Here is a 6,783-nt window from a genome sequence, read left to right on the forward strand (position 1 = left end):
CAGCCCGATTCACTGAACGCGTGGATATAAGGTTTTTGAATGTGCGACAAAGTATGTGGGAGTTATTAGCCAAAACGCACTTTCCTTGATTGTAGCGCCACCAAGTGGTGAAAAATCACAACGACAACAGATTATAAAATTTTTCGCCAAGCCTAATGTGTTTGCCAAATAAAATTGACTTTTCATTCACATTCAGGCAGTGAAAAATGCGATCATTTTGGACAAAGAAAAAAAACTAAAAATAATAATAATCATTGCAATTACAATAGGGACCTCGCAGGTTCCCTGCTCGGGCCCTAATAATGATAACAATAATGATAATAATGATAATAACAATAATCATAATAATGATAATAATAATAATAATGATAACAATAATAATAATGATGATAATAATAATAATAATGATAATGATAATAATAATAATAATAATAATGATAATAATAATAATAATGATAACAATAATAATAATAATAATAATGATAATGATAATAATGAATCAGATGGAGGCTGTGAGTTCTGACAGAAACACCTCAGTCTGAGTGTGAACACATTAAAGGATCAGTCTGCTGTTTACTTCTACATCTGTGTCACTGTCAGACTGGTGTTAAACGTCTGTGACTTCTCCTCCTGCTCCTCCTCCTCCTGCTCCTGCTCCTCCTCCTCCTCCTCCTCCTCCTGCTCCTCCTACTCCTCCTCCTCCTCCTCCTCCTCCTGCTCCTCCTCCTGCTCCTCTTCATCACACCTTCATCCTGTAGCCCAGCTGTGTGAGAGGAGCCTGGATCCTCTCTGATGTTTCTGGGTCGAGCTGTTTGTTGAACTCGGTGGTGTGTTCACTGACTTCGGTGCGTTCACTGACTCCGGAGCTGCAGTCACAATATTGATACAGCTCAACACGTCCGGAGCCGATCAATATCAACAACTGTTTCCTGTTTCAGAGCGTTGATGAGGCAGCGTGTGTGTGTGTGACCCAGAATCACTTTGAGTATTGATCCAGAATCACTTCATCACATCAGAAAAGTTTTTCTAGGACCTGAAATCTTTTTACTGATTTATAGTAAATCAGGGCTGAAAATATTAAATGATTATTCTGTCAGTTAATCTGCAGATTATTCAACATGTTAAATTAATGGGCTCAGGTCTGAAACTGGCAGTAATAAGGTGATCAAGTGTCTGATCAACTGACAGATCAATACACTGTACTGATAGACAGTCAATCAAAGAGATGACAGAATAATAATAAACTGAAACTGGTCGATCAGCAGAAATATGAGACTTTTCTCGTCTCATTAACTGATTATCTGTCAAACCATTCAATGACTGGAAATAATATTACTGATTGATTAAGTGATGGAGAAAAGGCTCCTCGCTGCACCTCCACCCGCTGCACCTCCACCTGCTGCAGCTGCACTCAGTCACAGGATGGTGTGCAGCAGTTGGTATTTGCTGCACGTTACGTTGAAGCTGCAGCCGTTGGAGCTGTTTTGTGCCGAGTCATCAGTAGATTCACAGGTAGAGAAGAAAAATGAGTTGCGACTGTTTCACAGCAGATCTGTTGGTTTTTCTGGCCCGTGTTTCCCCTCAGAGCTTCCTGGATGTATTCAGCCTGTTTCCCCTCAGACTTTGTAAAGCCGAGCTGCTGAAGGAGGCAAACATCAGGTGTGAGGTGAAGGACTGGTGTCAACCGCTGCTCATATCACCAGTCACGTACACTGAGCATGTGCGTACTGGTATAAACAGGAAGCAGAGTGTACCTGCTGTGATTGGTTGCTTAGTTTTAGAAAATACTATAAAGGGATTTTGACTTTTACTTCCTTATATATCTGATAGGTATCAGGGCTGTTACCGCGGCAACGGGTCATTTCTCCTGAAAACAGGACAAACTGATGAGCCAGTGAACGAGACGTTCAGCAGCACCTGGTCTGTTTGTGTCTTTATCAATAATATAAACGATATAACATCCATCCTGTTAACGTACAGACACAAGTTCTCATCTGTCGTCTGTGTGTGTGTGTGTGTGTGTGTGTGTGTGTGTGTGTGTGTGTGTGTGTGTGTGTGTGTGTGTCAGGGCTTCTAACAGGCTGGAGAGGTGTGGACGTCAGGCTAACATTAACCTAGCTAGCACTAGCTAACATTAGGGCGGTACAGTATTCTGGGTGCTTCCTGTAGAAATCAGACATTTTTACGTTTTTTCCCGCAAACTGTCAGCTGTTGATGCTTTGTTGACATTTTAAAATTATTAATTCATAATCAGAATAATGTTTTTTCTTTTATTCTGCACCATTCTACAAGCTGTGACGATGTTAGTTTTTGTTAAATGATTTGTCAAAAATGTTTCTTTGTTTTTTTTTCTCTTTAAATCATCTCCAGCTGCTTCAGCTGTTCAGCAGAACGCTGCAACTCTGTTTTACTGTGAAGCTCCAGAAATGTTCTGTGGACTACGAGACTTCACCTGACTTTATATCATCAGGAGGAGATGATGGCTGAGCCTGACTTTATATCATCAGGAGGAGATGATGGCTGAGCCTGACTTTATATCATCAGGAGGAGATGATGGCTGAGCCTGACTTTATATCATCAGGAGGAGATGATGGCTGAGCCTGACTTTATATCATCAGGAGGAGATGATGACTGAGCCTGACTTTATATCATCAGGAGGAGATGATGACTGAGCCTGACTTTATATCATCAGGAGGAGATGATGGCTGAGCCTGACTTTATATCATCAGGAGGAGATGATGGCTGAGCCTGACTTTATATCATCAGGAGGAGATGATGACTGAGCCTGACTATATATCATCAGGAGGTGATGATGGCTGAGCCTGACTTTATATCATCAGGAGGAGATGATGGCTGAGCCTGACTATATATCATCAGGAGGTGATGATGGCTGAGCCTGACTTTATATCATCAGGAGGTGATGATGGCTGAGCCTGACTTTATATCATCAGGAGGAGATGATGGCTGAGCCTGACTTTATATCATCAGGAGGAGATGATGGCTGAGCCTGACTTTATATCATCAGGAGGAGATGGTGACTGAGTTTTTGTCAGGACGTCTGTGTTGAGTCTGATTTATATAACGAGATAAAACATCTGAAGATCTCATTTTGAGCTTTTTAAACAATTTTCTAACATTTTAAAGGCGAAGTGATCAGTTGAGAAACTGTCAGATTAATCAAATAATGAAATATTAAAAACTCAAACAAACTCTGGTCTGGTCCTTTAAAGCTATTTACGTCTGATTAAAACCTTGAGTTATCTCTGCGTTAAAGATGTGTCATGTTTTAATGTTCAATTAAATAAATAAACCATTAGCGAGGGAATACATGATGTCACCGAGGGTCCTCACAAGTGTGGGAGCACAATCTCTGTGTGTGTGTGTGTGTGTGTGTGTGTGTGTGTGTGTGTACACGCTCAGGATACTCGGCTATTTTTAGCTACGAGGAGAAATAATTCAGTACGACCACAGAGCAGCTCGTTCGCCTCCTCCCTGACAGAGGTGAACAACCAACAGATGGATCCTCCTCCCCTCCTCCTCCTCCTCCTCCTCCTTTTGCCCAACACACAATCATACCACAACAACACGCTGCACCATCATCTGGCAGCTGAGCTCTCAGGTGTACCAGGAGTAAGTGCTTCAGCAGCAGACAGGTATAGACCAGTGTAGACAGGTGGAGACAGGTGGGGACAGGTAGGGACAGGCGGGGACAGGTGGAGACAGGTGGGGACAGGTGGGGGCAGGTGGAGACAGGTAGGGGCAGGTGGGGGCAGGTGGGGACAGGTGGGGACAGGTGGGGGCAGGTGGAGACAGGTAGGGGCAGGTGGGGGCAGGTGGGGACAGGTGGGGACAGGTGGAGACAGGTGGGGGCAGGTGAGGACAGGTGGGGACAGGTGGAGACAGGTGGGGACAGGTGGGGACAGGTGGAGACAGGTGGGGACAGGTGGGGGCAGGTGGAGACAGGTGGGGGCAGGTGGGGACAGGTGGGGGCAGGCATGGATGCAGGAACTAGAGGTGCTGAGGGGGCTGCAGCACCGCCTTAAATGAGGCTCTAACATTTGCTGAATTTACCAGAAGGCCCAAATAATGAATAATTTATCAGAGTCAGCGTTTCATATTTAAAGTAATCAAGTATCTGTAGAGGAAGTTAAAGCAGCAGAAGTTCTTCAGAACAACTCGAGTAAACTGGACTTTGGTTTGTTTCATCAGTGGTTGTTCTACATTTTGACATAAAGAGTTTAATTGTTACTGTAAATGAATATTTTAACTATCAGTCTTCAGTCTTGATGTCTTATCATCAGTATCAGTCGCTACAGTCGTCAGTATGGTCGGTACAGTCGTCAGTATCGGTCGGTACAGTCGTCAGTATGGTCGGTACAGTCATCAGTATCAGTCGGTACAGTCATCAGTATCAGTCGGTACAGTCGTCAGTATGGTCACTACAGTCGTCAGTATGGTCGGTACAGTCGTCAGTATCAGTCGCTACAGTCATCAGTATCAGTCGGTACAGTCATCAGTATCAGTCGCTACAGTCATCAGTATCAGTCGCTACAGTCATCAGTATGGTCGGTACAGTCGTCAGTATCAGTCGGTACAGTCATCAGTATCAGTCGCTACAGTCATCAGTATCAGTCGGTACAGTCGTCAGTATCAGTCGGTACAGTCGTCAGTATGGTCGGTACAGTCATCAGTATCGGTCGGTACAGTCATCAGTATCGGTCGGTACAGTCATCAGTATCAGTCGGTACAGTCGTCAGTATGGTCGGTACAGTCGTCAGTATGGTCGGTACAGTCATCAGTATCGGTCGGTACAGTCATCAGTATCGGTCGGTACAGTCGTCAGTATCAGTCGGTACAGTCATCAGTATCAGTCGGTACAGTCGTCAGTATGGTCGGTACAGTCGTCAGTATCAGTCGGTACAGTCATCAGTATGGTCGGTACAGTCGTCAGTATGGTCGCTACAGTCGTCAGTATGGTCGGTACAGTCGTCAGTATCAGTCGGTACAGTCGTCAGTATGGTCGGTACAGTCATCAGTATCAGTCGGTACAGTCGTCAGTATGGTCGCTACAGTCGTCAGTATGGTCGCTACAGTCGTCAGTATGGTCGCTACAGTCGTCAATATCAGTCGGTACAGTCATCAGTATCAGTCGGTACAGTCGTCAGTATCAGTCGGTACAGTCATCAGTATGGTCGGTACAGTCGTCAGTATCAGTCGGTACAGTCATCAGTATGGTCGCTACAGTCGTCAGTATGGTCGGTACAGTCGTCAGTATCAGTCGGTACAGTCATCAGTATGGTCGCTACAGTCGTCAGTATCAGTCGGTACAGTCATCAGTATGGTCGCTACAGTCGTCAGTATGGTCGGTACAGTCATCAGTATGGTCGGTACAGTCATCAGTATGGTCGCTACAGTCGTCAGTATGGTCGGTACAGTCGTCAGTATCAGTCGGTACAGTCGTCAGTATGGTCGCTACAGTCGTCAGTATCAGTCGGTACAGTCGTCAGTATGGTCGCTACAGTCGTCAGTATCGGTCGGTACAGTCATCAGTATCAGTCGGTACAGTCGTCAGTATCAGTCGGTACAGTCATCAGTATGGTCGGTACAGTCGTCAGTATCAGTCGGTACAGTCGTCAGTATCAGTCGGTACAGTCGTCAGTATCGGTCGGTACAGTCGTCAGTATCGGTCGGTACAGTCGTCAGTATCGGTCGGTACAGTCGTCAGTATCAGTCGGTACAGTCGTCAGTATCAGTCGGTACAGTCGTCAGTATCAGTCGGTACAGTCATCAGTATCAGTCGGTACAGTCGTCAGTATCAGTCGGTACAGTCGGTACAGTCGTCAGTATCAGTCCACCTCAAGTTTTAACGGTTTTCACTGACTTCATGAAACATGTGTGTCTCCAACACACAACAATCACATGAACTACACACAGACCAGCTGCTACATCAACTTCATATCACTTTAATCTCCATCAACACAAACCAGCACACACCGTCAGACACACACACCGTCCGACACACACACCGTCAGACACACACCGTCAGACACACACCGTCAGACACACACTTCATGTCCCCTACAAACATCAGACAGACACGTGAACAAAGAGGAAAGTGATTTAAACTCAGCGGGCAGCAGAGACACGCAGAGACACGCAGCTTCACGCAGCTACACGCAGCTACACGCAGCTTCACGCAGCTTCTCTCCGCTGACTCGCCGGCCACCACTCACCTGTGAGCGGGGAGCCGCATGGGCGCTGTCGGGAGTTCACCGGTCCGCTGGAAAGTCCGCTCCTGCCGGCTTCAGCTGACCTCCGTTCACCGAGAAGAACACCGACTACAAACCGGGCCGGCGGCACCGGACGGAGGCCGTAAAGCTGTAGTTTCTCCGCTGAAGCGTCCGGAAGCAGCGGCGAACCGAGGAACCGGGAGGGAAAACGCCCCGACTCGCGCACACAGAGCCGAGAGTGTCCCGGCGGACAAGATGGCGAGTCAAGCTCACGGAAGAGAAGCGGGAACATACCGGAAGTCAGGGTGTTTCACCTTCACAATAAAGGTCCACAATTCAGTTTGACATTTTAACACAAGGTTCAAAAGAAAAGACATGAAACATGAAACAAAGAAGAGAAATGAAGAGAAGAGAAAAGAAGAGAAAAGAAAAGAAAAGAAAAGAAGAGAAGAGAAAAGAAGAGAAAAGAAGAGAAGAGAAAAGAAAAGAAAAGAAGAGAAGAGAAAAGAAAAGAAAAGAAGAGAAAAGAAGAGAAAAGAAAAGAAGAGAAAAG

At 45.7% G+C, this 6,783-nt stretch overlaps 1 protein-coding gene across 1 annotated transcript in view; it reads right to left on the reverse strand.

Annotated features, from left to right (window-relative positions):
- The window catches only part of LOC141001299 (carbohydrate sulfotransferase 8-like), a 36,588-nt gene extending 30,112 nt beyond the window's left edge, over positions 1 to 6,476 (reverse strand). The window contains exon 1 of the mRNA XM_073472328.1: positions 6,234 to 6,476. The gene's annotated coding sequence lies outside the window, so the exon portion shown is untranslated. The remainder of the gene's footprint in view (positions 1 to 6,233) is intronic.
- Positions 6,477 to 6,783: the final 307 nt, after the last annotated feature.

This window comes from Pagrus major, chromosome 8, assembly GCF_040436345.1.
Source record: "Pagrus major chromosome 8, Pma_NU_1.0".
Classification (NCBI taxonomy): Eukaryota; Metazoa; Chordata; class Actinopteri; order Spariformes; family Sparidae; genus Pagrus; species Pagrus major.